Below are 19,283 nucleotides of genomic sequence, written 5' to 3' on the forward strand. Positions count from 1 at the left end.
AAGACAAGGATGCCCACTCTTGCCATTTTTATGCAACATAGTTTTGGAAGTCCTAGCCACAGCAATTAGAGAAGAAAAGAAAAAAGGAATCTAAATTGGAAAAGACTAAGTAATATTACCACTGTTTGCAGATGACAGGATACTATACATATTATCCTCAAGACACCACCAAAAAACCACTAGAGTTTATCAACTAATCAGGTAAAGTTTCAGGACAGAAAATTAATACACAGAAATATGTTGTATTTCCAATGTGAACTACTGGGAAGGGAAATTAAGGAAACAATCCCATTACCATCACAGTCAAAAAGAATAAAATACCTAGGAATAAATCTTAGCAAAAGATCTGTACTTAGAGTATCATAAGACACTGATAAAAAATTGAAGATGACACAAACAGATGGAAATATATATGATGTTCATGGACTGGAAGAATTAATATTATTAAAATGAACATACTACCCAAGGCAGACTACAGATTCAATGTAATATCTGTCAAAATACCCATGGCATTTTTCACAGAATAAGAACTAATTCTAAAAAAAAAGTATATGAATACATAAAAGACTGCAAATCGCCAAAGCAATCTTGAGAAAGAAGGTCAGAGCTGGAAAAATCAGATACCCTGACCTCAGACTATAAGGCTATAGTAATCAAAACAGTATGTTATTGGCACAGAAACAGACCTATAGATCAATGGAACAGGACAGAAAGTCCAGAAATAAAAACATGTATTATGGTCAATTAATCTATGACAAAAGAAGTAAGAATATATAATAGAGAAAACTCAGTCTCTTTATTAAGTGGTGCTGGGAAAACTAGAAAGCTACAAGTAAAAGAAAAGAATTAGAACATTCTCTAATGCTATGTAAAAAAAATAAACTCAGAGTTCCCACTGTGGCTCAGCTAGTAAAGGACCCAAAGTTGTCTCTGTGAGGGTATGAGTATTATCCCTGGCCTCACTCAGTTGGTTAAGGATCTGGCATTGCCACAAGCTGTGGGGTACATTGAAGATGCAGCTCAGCTCCCATGTTGCCATGGCTGTGGCGTAGCCCTCAGCTGCAGTTCTGATTCAACCCTGGCCCAGGAACTTCCATATGCTGCAAATGAGGCAGTAAAAAAGAAATTAAATTAATTAACAAAATAAAATAAACACAAAATGGATCAAAGACCTAAATGTAAGATCTGAATCATAAAATGCCTAGAAGAAAACAGTAGAACAATGTTTCACATTTATTGGAGCAATATATATATATATATACATTTTTTTTTTTTTTGCTCTCTCTCCTAAGGCAAAAAAAACAAAAACAAAAATTTAAAAATGGGACCTAATTAAACTTGACAGTTTTTGCATAGCAAAGGAAACTACTGACAAAACAGAAAAAACAACCCAGTGAACGGGAGAAAAATGTTTGTGAATGATATGGCCAAGAGGGGTTAATAACTAAACTATATAAACAGTTCATACAACTCAATATCAAAAAAAAAAAAATCCAAAAAAATTCAAACAATGGGCAAAAGACCTGATTAGACATTTTTTCAAAGAAGACATACAGATGCGCCAATGGGCACGTAAAAAGATGCTCAACATCACTAATCATCAGAGAAATACTAATCAAAACCACAATGAGATACCACCTCACACAAATCAAAATGGCTATCATCAAGAAGGACACAAATAAAAAATGCTTGCAAGGATGTAGAAAAAAGGGAACCCCTGTACACTGTTGGTGGAAATGTGTATCCACTATGGAAAACAGTATGAAGGTTCCTAAAAAAACTGAAAATAGAATACCATATGATCCAGCAAACCAAGTCCTAGGCATACATCCGGACAAAACTACAATTCAAAAAGATATGTGCACCCATATGCTCATAGCAACACTATTCACAATAGCCAAGACATGGAAACAACCTAAATGGCCATCAAGAGATGAATGGATGAAGAGAATGTGGTACATATACACACTGAAATACTACTCAGCCATAAAAAATAACTAAATAATGCCACTTGCAGAAACATCAATGGAACCAGAGATTCTCATACTAAGTGAGGTCAGAAAGAGAAAGATACCATATGATATCACTTATATGTGGAATGGCACAATGAACCCATCTATAGAACAGAAACAATCTCAAAGACATGCAGAACAGACTTGTGGTTGCCAAGAGGGAGGAGGAGGAGGAGGTGGGATGGACTAGGAGTTTGGGGTTAGTAGATGCAAACTATTACATTTAAAATGGATAAGCAATGAGGTTGTACTGTATAGCACAGGGATCTATATCCAATCATTTGTGATAGAACATGATGGGAAATAATATGAGAAAAAGAATGTATATATATGTATGACTGGGTCGCTTTGCTGTACAGCAGAAACTGACACAACACTGTTATTCAAATATATTTTAACAAAAAAAAATTTTTAACTGCTGATTTGAAAAATTACATGAACCCCACTGTTCACAGAAGCATTGTTTATAATAGCCAAGATATGGAAGCAACCTAAGTGCCAATCAAGAGATAAATGGACAAATAAGATGTGGTATATACATACAATGATATACTACTTGACCATAAAAAGGATGAAATTTTGCCATTTGCAACAATGTGGATGAACCTGGAGATTATCATGCTTAGGGAAACAAGTTAGACATAGAAAAACAAATACTGTATATTATCACTTATATGTAGAACTTAAAAAATGAATGAATATAACAAAAAGAAACATATGCACATATATAGAGAATAAACTAGTAGTTACCAGTGGAGAAAGAGAAGACAGGAGAAGTAAGATAGGGATAGAGTATTAAAAGGTACAATGTGCTATGTATAAAAAAATTAAGCTACAGGGGATATATCTGCACAGCACAGGGAATATAGACAATATTTTATAATAAATTTATTTATATATTTATTTATTTATTTTTGTCTTTTTGCCATTTCTTGGGCCGCTTCTGTGGCATATGGAGGTTCCCAGGCTAGGGGTCTAATCGGAGCTGTAGCTGCTGGCCTACGTCAGAGCCACAGCAACACGGGATCTGAGCAGCATCTGCAACCTACACCACAGCTCATGGCAACGCCGGATCCTTAACCCACTGAACAAGGGCAGGGATCGAATCCACAACCTCATGGTTCCTAGTCGGATTCATTAACCACTGCACCACGACGGGAACTCCTATTTTATAATAAATTTAAATGGAGTGTAATCTATAGAAATTTGAATCACTATATTGTACACTTGAAACTAATATAATATTGTAAATCATCTATACCTCAATTTTTTAAAAAAAGAAATTGTACTATATACAATACAACTACATTCCATGTGTGGAATATTATACAGCAATAAAAGGAAATAAATTCATTGGCTCACAACATGAATAAATTTTCAAAAATATTATGTTGCATTAAAGACGCCAGCCTCAATTGAGTACAATTTTAGAATTCTTTGACTTTCACAAATAGGCAAAACCATGGAGATGAAAATAAGAATAAATGTTACACTGGGTTTAGGAGGTTGGGTGGGAACTTTGTGGGGTGCCAAAAATGTTTTAAATCTTGATTTGGTGATGACCACATGGGTTTAAAAATATGTAAAACATCTTTAAGCTGTACATTTAAGATACCTACATTTTATGATAGGGAAATTACACCTCAATACATGCTGAAAAAATTTTAAATAATATTGAAAATGCTTTTTTCTAATTAGAATCTCCCACTCTATTTCCAGAGGATCTCCAGAAAAACTTCAACATTATACCATATACTGTTTAGATAAGTATATCCTCCCATTTTTCCCTGTTGAGAATTACTGAGTAATTCACTTATTCATCTGTTACTTATGGAACATTCGTTCACTATATTATCCAAAGAGCAGAACTGAATTTGTGAAACCACAAATGGGAGAACAACCACTTTATCCCTGGAATACATCTGCCCCATGACTGGACAGCAGCCTGGGCTCCTGAGTAAAACACAGGGGGAGAGTCAACCCCCAGTCTTATATGCAAACTTCTGGTTTAACTAGAAATTCAGGGGTAGGCACCTCACCCTCAGCAGGTGAGTTGGTGTGCAGATGATGGGAATTTCTCGTCCCCATTTAATCCCCTGTCCTTTTTCAAATGAGCTTATCTGACAGAACATGTGGTAGAGGATTGGAAGAGGGGGTTCATCTTGACAAAAGTTGCCTAACCACCTTCAAAGGTATTGAGATAATTCAATAAGAATCATTTCTTCCCTGCTGCGTACCGAAGAACTGATGGCATCTGAGGCATCTGTCTGGTCAAGAGTGGGGTCAGAGACAGTGTGTAGTTAAAAGGGAGGGAAGTTAGTACATCAGGTATTCCAAGTCCATGGGAACCTGGTATGGGCAGGGGGCTTGTTCCCAGAATCTGTCAGCTGAGAGTATCTGGTACTGTAGTCTTTAGGGAAATTCTAAGTACTTTCCAAGTTTCCTATTCTATGAAACAAAATTTGATCCAGTCTCTATTGCTAAAGGCACAATCAGCATGTCACTGGTGTCCAACAAAGACTGTCCTTAGGGTCTCTAAATGAGCCAGCGACCAAGGTTCTTTTTTTAGGAATTTAAGGCTTTGATTCCAGAGAAGTGTTATGTATAAAACTTGGGTGAATCCCACTTTATTGTCCCTTGCTCACTGTCACATCATCCTCTACATCTAAGTATGATGTCTTCTCTTACCTCAAACATTTATAACCTTTCACCAAAAACAATTAACTTTAAAAATACGTGTTCGTATTATTTTTATAATTATGCATTTTGGTATTCATGACTTTTAGGAGCAAATACACACACACACGAGCATTTTCATCAACTGATGGTACAAACGCTTAAAAGAATGTACACAGAATACTCTGGAGTTTCTTTTTTGAAAAAGAGAGTAAATTAAACACGTCAATTTTAAATAAATACTGATTTCTTTGAAAGAGTAACTTAGAAGATCCTTATTCCAACACAAACCCCTCTTTGAAATTATCCCTAGAGCTGCTTCATCAGCAGCATATAACACAAAGACAGATAAAACTCATTATTTTATAATTAAAACCACCTTTAATTAAGAAGGATGTTGGCCCAGCTTACAATCCAAAATCAAAATCATCCTTAAAAAGAATGATTTTAAAATATCTATAATTAATCTAAAAAAGGACAGACTGAACTTCTTTGCAGAACAGATGCTGACTCACAGACAGTGAAAAACTTATGGTCGCTGGAGGAGACAGTTTGGGGGGTGGGGATGTGCTTGGATTATGGGATGGAAATCCTGTGAAATTGGATTGTTATGATCATTATACAACTATAGATGTGATAAATTCATTTGAGTAATTAAAAATAAATAAATAAAATATCCATAATTCAAAATTGTGATTTTTTTTAAAAAATGTGATAAGGAATGGTAGCGTTATAGAAACATGTGACAAGCCTCCCAAGCAATGCTTTATAGGAAACAACAGTCGATTTTTATAATATTTTCTTTGTGAAATTTTTTAAAAAAGAGAGAAATCAATCCAATCTCTAATCTCATTATCATTCTTCTTTCAGTTGTATACGTATGTACATTTATACTATGTATCATCACTCTTTGAATAAGCCCTTTTTATTTTTTAAAATACAATTCGTAGAGTTCCCGTTGTAGTGCAGCAGAAATGAATCTGACTAGGAACCAGGAGGTTGTGGGTCTCATCCCTTGCCTCTCTCAGTGGGTTAGGATCTGGCGTTGCTGTGGCTGTGGCGTAGCCTGGCAGCTGTAGCTCTGATTGAACCTCTAGCCTGGGAACTTCCATATGCTATGGATGCAGCCCTAAAAAGCAAATAAAATAAAATAAAAGTAAATTATTTGAAGAGGTTAGAAAACTCAGATGAGCATAAAGAAAGTATAACCACATATTATCTCATCAATAGATTATTTTAAAAGCAAGTATTGTATACTAGCTTAAAAAGGATTAGAATGAAGCTGAGATGGCCCAGCTGACTAAGAAATAAGATTCAGGAAAATCTGTATTTATCTTGCAGAAACTGAAAATTGGGAGAGAAAATAAAGTCAAAGCATTGTGTCTACAAGTCAGATCTCAAGTTACCAACGCTGAACATACAAGTACCTTTGGCATTAGGGATTCTTAGCATGTCATCTAAGGAACAGATATTTCTCAGCTCAGAAAGTTGTGTCCATAGAACAGAGGAAGCCAAGCACTGTTTGTCTTTCCAGGCAAGTTAGCCTGAGTAAAACAGAACAGAGGTGCCATCAGCTTTCCCCTCTGGACTACAGAATGGGAGCCACCAAAACTTTTCACCCACTAGCCAAGGCCAAATCCAACCAACCCTACCAACATTCCAGAAAAAAAAAAAAATTCTACTCTTTTTAAGGGCCCCAAGGTTTACCTGTAAAGGTCAAGGTAAGGAAGAAAGCATTCCTGACAAATGCCTTCCAGAGTCCTAATTCTAAACCTAAGTTTACTCTATGTGGTATCTGAATTTTCCATCTATATAACCAAAAATCTGTATAAAATCAGCTGAAGGGGTATTTCCTCTCCACCATCCTTATGCATTCCCTTGGCCATGCTGATGCCTCTCCCATGAACTGAGTGCTGATTCTATGGACCCGGAGAGGACTAGGCACCAGTCTAGACCGGAGAAGCAGACTTGGGAGATACCAGCCTATAAAGAAGGCTGAAGTAATAGACTGGATCATCTCCTCAAGGAAGAGCATGTAAAGTAAGAAGAGGAAAAGACCAAAATGGAGATCTGGGGAACTCTTACAGTCTGGCAGGATGTGATGACTGACAGAATGTAGGAGATAAGAAACAGGGACAAGCATGATGATACCCATATTTTGAGTGTTATAAAGTTCTTTTTTTATTTTGAACATCTCGATGGCAAGAATTTGGCCTTATTTATCTTTGGGTCTTCCTTAGCACCCAGTGGTACCTATTTATTTATTATTTTTAGGGCCACACCTGTAGCATATGGAAGTTCCCAGGCAAGGGGTTGAATCGGAGCTGCAGCTGCCAGCCTACACCACAGCCACAGCAAAGCCATATCTGAGCCCAATCTGAAACCTATACCACAGCTCATGGCAATGCCAGATCCTTAATCCACTGAGCAAGGCCAGGAATTGAACCTGCATCTTCGTGGATACTAGTCAGGTTCATAACCCACTGAGCCACAATGGTAACTCCCCCAGTAGGTACTTAACTGGTATCTTCAGGAGAGAGAGCAGAAGAAAGAGGAGAGAGAAGAAGATAGAAAAGGAGACAGGAAGGAGGAAAGCATCCAAAGAGGTAATATTCCCACAAAGATCCTATGTACAGCCTGCTGTGATATTTAGAACACTGGTGACCAAGGTAAACTCTGAACCAGAAGAGACATGGCAAGAAGCCTGAATATTGAACACTGGAATGCATGTCCTGCAGAATTTACTGCTGGTCCTGCAGACCAGCTCCTAGGAACCAGCATCCAGAGCAAAGATAAGGACCTCTGCTTCCCCTGAGAGTGCACGGTATTTCTCCATCTACACAAGAAAACAATGGGAACTTCAGCGAAGTCAAGGCTTCTGAAGTGAAGATATCTTCTTAGGTTCTTTGGGCTGTTTAAAGAGAACGTAGTTAAAAAAGATCTTGAGGGGTTCCCATTGTGGCGCAGAGGAAATAAATTTGACTAGGAAGAGTGAGGTTGAGGGTTCGGTCCCTGGCCTCGCTCAGTGGGTTAAGGATCCGGCGTTGCCATGAGCTGTGGTGTGGGCTGCAGATGCAGCTCAGATCCCTAGTTGCTGTGGCTGTGGCGTAGGCCAGCAGCTATAGCTCTAATTGGACCCCTAGCCTGGAAACCTCCATATGCCACGGGTGTGGTGCTAGGAAAAAAAAAAAAAAAAGATCTTGAGAACGCAACAACGCAACCAGCCCAAAGTAAGGCACAAAAGACTACGTAGCAACCATGTAATATGTGTTTATAATGATCTGTTCACACTGGTGCTAACTTTCAGGAGATAAGACTGTGAGGTGGCAGAGAGGGTAGAATGGCCCTGGCTTACAGGGCATTCATCCTGCACTGATGATGAGTTTCTCACAATGATGCCAAATGATAGTTTCCCAAATGTCTGTGGTCTGCATCTTTTTAAAAACTGCTATTTATTTTCTCCCAGTGAAAGTTTATCTCCATTTGACTTTGTAGGTCCTTGAAGCTAATAAATTATGAAACTGCTTGCCTAGAAAAATATTTTTTATGGAAAGAATCAATTGTAATCTAGAGGAAACACTCACTGTCTGAATTCCAACAAACCTGTCCCATGATATGGTTCAGTTCTTGCACTCTGCCCAAAGCCAAGAGATGTACCATGAATAGAAACGCTTCAAGGGCCCTGATCAACACTCCTGCACTGTACTGAAAATTCGGACCCCTAGCAGGAAGGTGGGGTGAGAGAGAGACAGAGATGGTAAGAAAAATCTTTTTATCTGACCACTTGGAACTTTTTGTTTAGTCTGGAGAAACCCAACGATACAGGTCTTAAAATTCTGTACTTTTTCACTTTGGCTTTGTTTGTGTATGCTACATGCACCGAAAACACTGTTCAAGTAAAAAACTCATTACTAGAGCATTTCAAGTCAGCTCATGCTAAACAATGAATTAAAACAATGGATTTCTTTTCTGTAGTTCCTTTCAAGTACAACATTAAGTCTCTGGGTACTTATAAGAATTTCCTTAACAACTCAGTCAGAAAATACCAAATTTTCTTTTTTTTTTTTATTTTCCCACTGTACAGCAAGGGGGTCAGGTTATCCTTACATGTATACATTACAGTTACAGTTTTTCCCCCATCCTTTGTTCTGTTGCAACATGAGTGTCTAGACATAGTTCTCAATGCTATTCAGCAGGATCTCCTTGTAAATCTATTCTAAGTTGTGTCTGATAGGCCCAAGCTCCCGATCCCTCCCACTCCCTCCCACTCCCTCCCGGCAGCCACAAGTCTCTTCTCCAAGTCCATGATTTTCTTTTCTGAGGAGATGTTCATTTGTGCTGGATATTAGATTCCAGTTATAAGTGATATCATATGGTATTTGTCTTTGTCTTTCTGGCTCATTTCACTCAGTATGAGAGTCTCTAATTCCATCCATGTTGCTACAAATGGCATTATGTCATTCTTTTTTATGGCTGAGTAGTATTCCATTGTGTATATATACCACATCTTCCAAATCCAATCATCTGTCGATGGACATTTGGGTTGTTTCCATGTCCTGGCTATTGTGAATAGTGCTGCAGTGAACATGCGGGTGCATGTGTCTCTTTCAAGTAGAGTTTTGTCCGGATAGATGCCCAAGAGTGGGATTGCAGGGTCATATGGAAGTTCTTTGTATAGATTTCTAAGGTATCTCCAAACTGTCCTGCACTGTTGGTGGGAATGTAAACTGGTACAGCCACTATGGAGAACAGTTTGGAGATACCTTAGAAAATAACAAATTTTCAAAATGAAAAAAATATTTCACAAATGGCAAAGACTTAATACTGTTCCTTCTGATGAAGTTCTCACTACCTGCCCAGTTTTCCCCTTTAATTTCCCATCAGTTCCTTCCTCTCCCAAAAAGGGCATTAAACACCATTCATTTCTTTATAGTATACACACACACACACACACACACACACACACACACACACACACACACACACACACACACACACGCCAGCATGGATACCCACTATATTGACCACATTTTCATATTTTCTATAATCTTGATGCTCTGGCATTTGGGGCATTGATCCTGGAGAGCCTCCCCCTTTCAAGACTAGCTAATTCCTAAAGATAGCAAATGACTTCCCTGGGAGCAAAAGCCTATAATAAACAAACCAACCAATCCAAAGTCCATGCCCCTAGCCATCTTCTTTGTTAAATTTTCACACATCAGGCCAATATTCCCCCTAGCCTAAATCACCCTAGGGCCAGGTGCCAGACAACTAGGGACCTCTCATACAACCTAGAGTCTACCTAAATTATCCAAATTATTCAATGTATCTTCCCTGCCTCATACATTCCTTCCCAGGGGAAAACAAAACAAAACAAAACAAAACTAGTAAAGGCTCTGGGCCAGGCTCTGCCCTCCCCTCTGTCTCTTAATCAATCCTATTGCTTCCCTATGTGGTCCTGCAGGGCCTGATGTGCTCTGCCTCATGTTTCTACAGATCTGTGAGTGTAAAATCCTCTTTAGGACACTCATTTGTGTCTGCATGTCTTACCATACCCAAATAGAACAAATCCCAGGGGCATTTTTTCTTAAAACGCATCCATCCAATAATCAAAGTGCTTTAGAATTCGCCCACTTTTACTAGGCCACCTAAAAATAGATAAGAATGAGAAATTCTGCTTCAAGGTTCTACTCCCTAGGGAAGAAAGCATCCTCCAAGTCTCATATCTCAAATCTCATTCTCAGCATGAAAGTCCTTACTTTGAGTACTAGGCATATGAACACAATTGTGTTTTTATGAAGCTATTTATACAATGAGTTTCTGAGCTTCCCAAGACCAGGCATACTCTTTTTGCTTCTACTATTGCACAGGGAAAGATCACATTGTATTAACAGTATTTGATAGTAATTAAGACATGGCCACTGAAGTTAGAGTTTGGACTATTTTGTGAATATGCCACTTAATACAAGATATTAGCAAGATATTATTCAAGGCTCAATTTCCACAATTGTAAAATGAGCATAATGATATGACATACCTCATAGAGATGTGGAGCAATTAAATGAGTAATATAGGTAATAAATTTAGCAAAATTCCTAGAAAATAGTAAGCCTTCAATAAATATTTTCTAATATCATCATGATGATGGGTGCTTTGGAGTGATAGTTAAGTAGCCCTTAAGACAAAGTCCTTCTTATTGTGGTAAAATAGCTTGCACCTATCCATCACTTTAATTAGAAAAAAAAAACAGAAAGGGGACCTTTATTAAGCACCTTATCCTTATATAAGCCAGATGCTAAACTAGACACTCTGCATTATTTGTTTTATCTAATCCTCATAACAACACCAAGAAGTAATATCGTATCTGTTTTACAAACGAGGTGACTGAGGCTCAGAGAAACCAATATCCTAAGTTAACTCAACTTGTAAATAGCAAAGTCAGGATTTAGAAAAAAATATGCCCAACTCCCAAGCCTACTGGCCCTTGTTGCTTCCTGAGTAGAACCTGAATCCAACATCCTTGGAAAGTTCAACTCTTACAGGGATTCCTGAGAACTGGTAGAGAGCAGAGATGATATAGAGATATGCTCCTTTGCTAAGAGAAAAAATTCAGGGCTGCCACTGCAAACCAAAAACACAGAATAGAAATATAAGCACTGAGGGAAAATATTAAAAGACAGAAGTAGGTGAAACAGGAATGGACGGAATTTAGAAGTGGAAGATAAAAAATTACAGCATCCCAAATATGAAGTTCACAATGAATGTAGCATTAAGGAGATTAGTACCCAATGTGAATACAGTAAAATAAATGGAGGATGTGGTGAGAAAAGTGAGTAAAACAAAATGGTAATAAGCAGAAGGTTATTTTAAAAAGTTTAGATTAGAAAAAAAGATGATAAATATGGAGGAGACAAAGTGAGAAAACATGAGCAAAATGGATATCCCTGAAGAAGAGAACCCAAATAATGGAAGAGTAAAATCTTTCAAGATACAATTCAAAATGATTTCTGCTCAGGTGACAGACCCCCAGAACAAGGAACCCTTGCAAGGAGGTTTGCAATTCTCTAGAGAGTTAGATCAAACAGAACTCTTCAAATCCAGCTCCATCAGCCAATCCCAGAAGTGCAACATTTTGAATAATAAAATAGATTCTTTGGGTATCAAAGCTGTATATTTTCCCCAAAAAGGAAATATTTAAATTTATAAATTGAAAGATATATCTTGTCCATAGGAAAAAAACTATCATAGCAGAATTGTTTGACTAGAAAGATAAAAAAGAATCCTTTTAGTATCCTTAAAAAGCTACCAGGAGTTCCTGCTGTGGCAAAGCAGAAATGAATCTGACTAGTATCTATGAGGATGTGGGTTCCATCCCTGCCCTCGCTCAGTAGGGTGTGGATCTAACATTGAGGTGTAGGTTACAGATGCAGCTCGGATCCCACACTGCTGTGGCTGTGGCATAGGCCAGCAGCTGCAGCTCCAATTTGACCCCTAGCCTGGGGACTTCCCTATACTGCAGGTGCAGCCCTAAAAAGCAAAAAAAAAATTATAAATCCTAAGCATGTATATATAATTAATAACATTTCTAAGGTGAAGAATAGAAGATGTGTAATAATTTATCACTGAGTTTTGCTCTTTTTAATCCAGAGTTAAAGACCCCAACAGAAAGTGCAAGGGGAGGGGTGGACCCTGGAAATCAGAGCAAAGGGGAGAGTTGTAGGCCTCTTTGGCAGAAAAGAGAACTGTAATTGAAGGGTCTTAATGAGGGAACTCTGAGGAAATGTCCACAGTATCCCATGAAAGCATCAGTATTTGGACATTTGCTGTCTTAGGTTAGTTCCTAAGAGACCCTGAAATGAGGGTTCCTGGGCAAGTTAGGGATATGTTAAGGAAGAGTGCTCAGAATCTGATAAGAGGGTGAGGGAAACAGAAGAAAGAAGGAGAAGCCAAGGGAAGGTGAAGGTTTCTGGCACAGTCCCAACCTCACACACAGGGAGCTCTAGAATATAAATTACATCTCAGAGTTTGTACGTTTTGCAGCAAGGGAGCTAGCTTCGTTATCCCGTTCCATTCAATCATTGGCTCTCCAGGAAAGGGGGAAGACATAAACCCCATATTCCCAGGCACACCCACACCTCTACACCTATAGGTTAAGAGGCTGTGGTGGCCCAAGGGTGTTCCTCGAAGGAGAGTTGCAGGTGCAACCCACCCAGCCCACCAACCCTATAAGAGCCAGAGGGCACAAGGTGAGTGAGGAGGAGCAGCAGAGAAGCCAGGCTGGGAGAGACACTGGGGAGGCAGACTGCACCCCTGGGCACATTTGAGACACAGCCAGGCCCCAGCTAGACAAGGGGGGATGTTTTTCTTGGTAAGAGAGATTTTTATTTATTAGTTTAGATTCTATATTAGTTTAGACTTTTTAAATGAAAGTGAGGCTATCTGTTAATACCTGAAAAAACTAAGGGATCTACCAGAGAATTCATCTATGGGCAAGCAAGGAAACAACAACAAATTTCAAGAGTTGGGAATGAGCAGAAATAAAGTTACTTTCTGTTTATACCCTACCAACTCCAACTCATTCAACAAACTGCTTACACTACATAAATATGATTATACTCACATAGATTATCTCAGGAAAGACATGCAACAAATCAATAACAGCATTTGTCCCTGGGGAAGGGAACCAGGTGGCTCTGGAGTAAAGTGAGAGAAGACCTAATTTATGCCTTTAAATTCTGACTATAAATGAATATTTTTTGAACAAAATTATTTAACTTTAAAGTCTTCAACAGTAAGGAATATAAAGCAAATAGAAAATCAAATAGGAAGGCAAGATGGAGCCAAGCAAGAGTCAGTTTGCAAAATGTATACTATAAATCTTACCAATTTGCTATATGTAACAGAAGATAAATCTGGCTCTGAGATCTTGGCTACCAGTATAAAGAAAGTAATGCCACTATCCCCAGCACCCATCAGGTGAAAACAAACCGTATGTTCAGGAAAAACAATGCTATTCCTGGAACTAAGATTAGAATTAAATTTCTCCAATGGGTCCTCTCTTTTGGATTCTAAAATGGAATAAACATTTTCACTAACCTCATTATTACAAACACAGGAGCAAACTCAATAGGGTTGCCAATCTTACCATATTTGTTATTAGTAATAAGAGATAAAGGTGTTTTGACCAGGATCATTAATGGCTTCCACAGCAATAACCACAGCAATTATTTGGCTTTAGTAAGAGAAACAGGAAGAAAATTAAGGGGTCTACAGCATGAATCATCAGGCTGCTGCTGCTGCTGCTGCTGCTTGAAATTCACTTAATCTCTGAGTCAGATACAACCAACTGCACTGTGGATTAGATTTCACCACAGTTTGTCTTCAGATAATATCTGAGCTTTGAGGCCTATTCAGTATGCAATGAATGAATGGTATGAATGCAGTGAATGAATGGAACAAAATGTTCACCTAAATATTTTCACTGTAACCCAAAGTAAATGTGAATCACTCACACACCTATTAGAATGGATAAAATTAGAAAGACTGACCATACCAAGTGTTGGCAAGGTTGTAGAGCAACTGGAACACTCACACACTGCTGGTGAGAATGTAAAATGGTGCACTTTGGAAGGTAGTTTGACATTTTCTTAAAAAGTCATACATACACCCACTGTATAACCTAGCCATTCTACTCCTAAGTAATTTTTGCCCAAGAGAAATGGAAAACTATGTTCATATAAGACTTGCACACAAATAGTAACAGCTTTATTTGTAACAGTCAAAAACTGGGAGCAACTCAAAAGTCAAGTCAACAGCTGAATGGATAAGCAAATTTCAATAGAGTCCCACTCAACAATAAGAAGAAATGAACTGATACACAGCAACACCAGTGGTCAGGTGGTTCTTACGTGGCAAGCACTTTACACTGCTTTATTTTCACCTCACAGACACCCTATAAGATGAGTACTATTTTGTCTTTAGAGTTGAGGAAACTGAAGTTTAGAAAAGGTGAGCAACCCATCTGGGGTCACTCAGCCTGGTGAGTGGCAGAGGTAGGATACAGACCAAGCCAGTCTGATGGAGGGTCTTCACACACATTTGGCTTACCAGGGAGTGCTTTGGATTCTCTGGACCCACCAGCCTCTTCAAGGTGAGGCAGTACCATCCAGGAGATGACCTCCAAAAACAAGGAGCTCACAGAGTTGGGAACTCCGGAGGAAGAAAGTTTTTCTTGTTTTCAGATAATGCCCCAGATGACTCACCTTTTCTTGTCCCTCTGCTCCAAATCCTCAGGTCTTAATCCTGATATATCAGATCTGGGGACCCATTGGAGTCCTCCCCAGGGAGGCTGCCCTTCTGTCTCAAGGCACAGGTCTGTACAAGCACTGTTCCACCTAGGCACTTATTACTGAAGCAAGCTGCAATTTGATATTCTCTTACTGTTTACTTCTGCCTTAATTATAGGGTGGGGAAAAGAGTGCCTAAGGTTTGCCAAAAACTTGGGCAATTTTTTTTTAAAGGTCTTTCCTTTCTTTCTAGTTGTTCAAGTTTGTTGGGAAAGGCAAGAGAAACGGCTGTGGAACTGAGCTTGCTGCTGAGTTGTCAGGGTTTAGAGATCTTTGCAAAGGTCATTGTTTTCTGTAAAGGTCATTGTCTTTTCATGAAAACCCCGGCAAAGCACGCCAATGCAGGAAAGCCACCAGCTTGCCAAATGTCCGGTGTCCCCAGTCACCTGCTCTTCCTGTCTTAGGAAGGATGTGGACGCTCTCTGGAGTAAAGACATCAGTTCAGTTCTGTTCCTTTCTTGCTCTTAAATCAGCTGCAAAATGCAGGAACAAAGCACACACAGGACGATTCTCAGAGCCCTGTGCCGCCTCCTCGTTAAACGCCAGCAGCTGCTGGGTGTTGCACAGAGAGAGATAAGCAATATGACATTCGTGGCCATTCACAGCCTGAGTGTAGATCATTGTGCTCTCAACGGAATTTCTGAGGTTTCAGGCCCTGAAGAATACCCCACCAGTGAATATGCCAAGAGGGGCTGCGGTCTGGGCAGGGGGTCCTGGGTGAGGTGGGGGTGTGCAGCAGGAGCGGCCAGCAGAATCAAGCAACCAAATCACGAGTTACTTGCTCTTCAGAAAAGCGGCTCCGCTGACCAGAGAATTAGGGCAGGATGATTTTGGCAAACTGCATGTTGTGTTAGCTGCACAAACTTTTCCTTTCCTCTTGGGCAGCCTCTTAATAATTGGGTGGGAGCTTCTTTTCACATTTCGTGAAGAGGCAATTTCTGTCAGATGTTTTTCAGAGGGGTTTCACCTCAGGTTGCCAAGCACACACAATTCCAGATGCAACTCTGAGTCTATTTAATTTGAGAAGATTAGAGTTCGCAGCTTTCGTGCCATTGGCAGGGTTTTCACTTTTCTGCTGGTCTCATAGTTGCTCACATCACTTTAAGTGAATCTTACTCTTATCATCAAACCAAGTCTTAATGAAAAATATGAGGGAGAGGAGAAGGACCCAGAGGGTTACTGGGGCAACTGGCATCTCACAGGAAGCTGCCAAACCATGTGAGTGTGTCCTAATTGGAGATGTTTCCCTTCCCCCAGTGGGTGCCTCTAATTTACCTCTTTATGGCAGATATTAATTTTCATTCCCATGTGGGGCTTGTTGGAGGAAATTATTTCAATTACTTCCCTTCCATCTTCCTGCCTGTTCCAAAAGTCTCTATGTCTCACCCCTTCCTCCCACAACCCTGCCTCAATCACCCATTATCAACAAATAAAATACAGTTCTTAACAGAGTTTCTGCATCTAAAAAACGGGTCCCCCACAAACAGTATGTGCAGAACCCCCACCAACCCCTGTACCCAGGCCACTGCCCCAAGAGTGTTTTCATCATCTGAGGGTACAGTCAAGGTGGGTGCCTCAAATGAGGTGGGGCTGTACTGGCAGAAGATGCTCCTATGCTGGTAATGAGGGGGGGGGGAATCCTCTCCAAAGAAAATAACCCTAGAGAAAAAAAAAATGCTTCATTTTTAAACAATAACTAAGCATATGAAAACTTCCACTTAATTCATATTATTTAAATATATGTATATGTATATGTATGCTATCCTTTATCTCATTCATTTATTCTTTCATTTAATTTATATCCATTTAGAGCATACTATATGTGAAGCACTATTCTAGGCACTGGAAATTCAGCAGGGAAGAAACAAAATGGAGTTGACATTGTGATAGTATAAGACAAAAAAAAAGCCATAAATGCATATTTCAGGTTATAATGAGATAGATGAAGGAAAAGCAAGCAGAAGGATAGAAAGGGATGGAGATTGGGAATGACATTTTAGATAGGTGGCCAAGGAAGCCCTCACTGAGATGGTAGCCGCTAAGCAGAGAGCCTACTAAAGTGAGGCATGAGCCATAAAGATACTTGAACACACAAGGCAGAGTGGAAAGCAAGTGCAAATGTCCTGGGGCAGAAGCATTCTTGTTATATTCAAGGAGCAGCAGGATGCCAGTGTAGCTGGAGTAGAAGGAATAAGGAGGAAGGAGTAGGAAACAAGGTCTCAGAGGAGAGGGCCCTGATGGGGTAGGCTCAGCATGAGATTGGCAGACTCTGGCAAGTTCTGAGCAGAAGAGAAGAGCCATCTGACTAACAGTCTACAAAGAGCATTTGTCTACTGCATGGAAAGAGATTGAGGGGTCAGGGATAAAAGCAGGAAGCCCAGTCCAGAGGCAACTAAAATAATCCAGGCAAGAGGTAATGATGCTGGGGCAAGGTGGTGACGGTGAAGTGGCAGAAGGAGTGAGTTTCTGGATATGAATAGCGAGAGTTGCCGGATCCGCTGATGGATTGAGCTGGCTGAATGCTCTTTGTCTTAAAACTTCTAGTAAAGAAGTGGTCCCAGCAGTAAGTTCAGAGAGGTATAATAAGTGCATTGTAAACTCTGGCACTTAGGCTAGGAGCAAAGGCCCCATTTACCAAGTACCTGCTATGTATTAGGTGCAGCCTTAGGTACTTCCACAGAAACTTCCTCCTCACAAGTCTTTGCCATAGATTTGCCTATTTCCATCTCACAGATCCTGTGTCTGCCAGACCCTAGAGGCTGTCACCCTGAGTCCCTTACAGAGCGACAGCCCCTGGGAGTGCATAGCAGAGTGGCTCAGTGGGGATACATGAGCTCAGCAAGGGCAGGCACCAGAGTGAGGAAGCCCTGACCCCTCCCCGCTTCTCATCAGAGTTCCAGGGTGGAGCTGTAAGTCCTGGGTCTGACCCAGCATGAAGCTTCCTCAATGGGATGCAGGATACAACTGCTGGGACTGCAGCTGCCAGAGGCAGGAAAGTCAAGCAGGGAAAGGCAGGAGATCCCACTGACCCTTCCAAGCCCAGGCCCAGCTTTCCTGTGCCTGTGCCAACAGGGAGGACACTACCCAGGCACTGCTAGCAGCTCCTGTAGGCAAAGCCCCCCGATTCAGAGTGTCCACATTTCCGTCTCCACACCCTGAAACTTTCAGCTATCCATCCTGGAGGAGTTCCGAGGTCACTGTCTCTAGGCCAGCCAGCGATGTTTGGAGGAAATGGGCCCACTCAACCACTGTGCACCTGCACTAGGCGTAAAGTGTTTCTCCTCTGGTTGCCAGAGCAACGAAAACAACAGTGGCTGCCGAAACCTCCTTAACACTACAGCCCAAGTTGACCCTGACCAATGGAAGCCAGACGTTGTATCTTGGTCTCTCCCCCTCTTCTCCCACCCACCTAAAAGTATCTTCTCTGAAACCAAGAACTTACCCAATCTTCATATGGGGCAGAAACTGTTCTCAAAGCTTGATCAGCTGAACTCCTCCTGGCACGCCTGGGTTTCTCTGATCCCCAGAGCCCAGAGAGAGGGTGTGAAGCCTGGATCTAGGCTTGGAGCAGGATGTCCATTTTGGGAAGAGTGCCCTGGAAGCTCCTTTTCAGAACCACTGTGAAGCTGCTTCACTCTAGTCCCAAGTGAAGTGTGCAGTTTCCTAAGGTGTGGCCACAGCTGCTGACCCCAGAGTTTGTACCCCGACACTCGTGGGTCTGACTACTGCCCTTATTAATGAATCCATCTCATGAGAGGGGATGTTCACAGAAACTTCCTCCTCACAAGTAGGTACAGCCGTTTTTGAGGAGATGAGTATCTTCAGTCTACACAAAAAAGGACCCTCTTTGAGAGGACAAATGACTTGTGATCATTTATAACACCAAATGACTTCTGTGAAAGTGACTGGAAAATGGACAATTTGTCCTGCCCAGGAATTCACAAATGGACATGATGAGCCCAAGACACACTTGCTCTGAAGCAAAGTATACAGCCCCAGCCTCGAAACCATAATGTCCAAGGGGCATGACAGGTTCACATGTCCTCTCAGGCTGCAGCAAGAGGATGGAGACTGGACAGCAGGGTCCTTTCCCCCATCCTGTCAGCACCCACCACAGGAGTAATCCTGGAAGGAGAGGAGGAAAAGCACCTCTATGCTATTTCTTTAGTTCTCTTTGAAATCCCACAAATTAGACATGGCACTTCCCATACATTACAAATGAGGACATCAAAATTCAGAGAGGTCAAGT

General features: G+C 40.4%; 1 protein-coding gene across 5 annotated transcripts in view; it reads right to left on the minus strand.

Annotated features, from left to right (window-relative positions):
* The window catches only part of ANKRD55 (ankyrin repeat domain 55), a 431,118-nt gene extending 412,106 nt beyond the window's left edge, over nt 1–19,012 (minus strand). For 3 of the 5 annotated variants that reach the window (XM_021076741.1, XM_021076737.1, XM_021076736.1), the window contains exon 1: nt 14,951–15,750. The gene's annotated coding sequence lies outside the window, so the exon portion shown is untranslated. Of the gene's footprint in view, nt 1–14,950; nt 15,751–18,476 lie in introns of those variants that run through there. The other 2 variants (XM_021076744.1, XM_021076738.1) reach the window with 2 other exon arrangements.

Source organism: Sus scrofa, chromosome 16 (assembly GCF_000003025.6).
Source record: "Sus scrofa isolate TJ Tabasco breed Duroc chromosome 16, Sscrofa11.1, whole genome shotgun sequence".
Lineage (NCBI taxonomy): Eukaryota > Metazoa > Chordata > Mammalia > Artiodactyla > Suidae > Sus > Sus scrofa.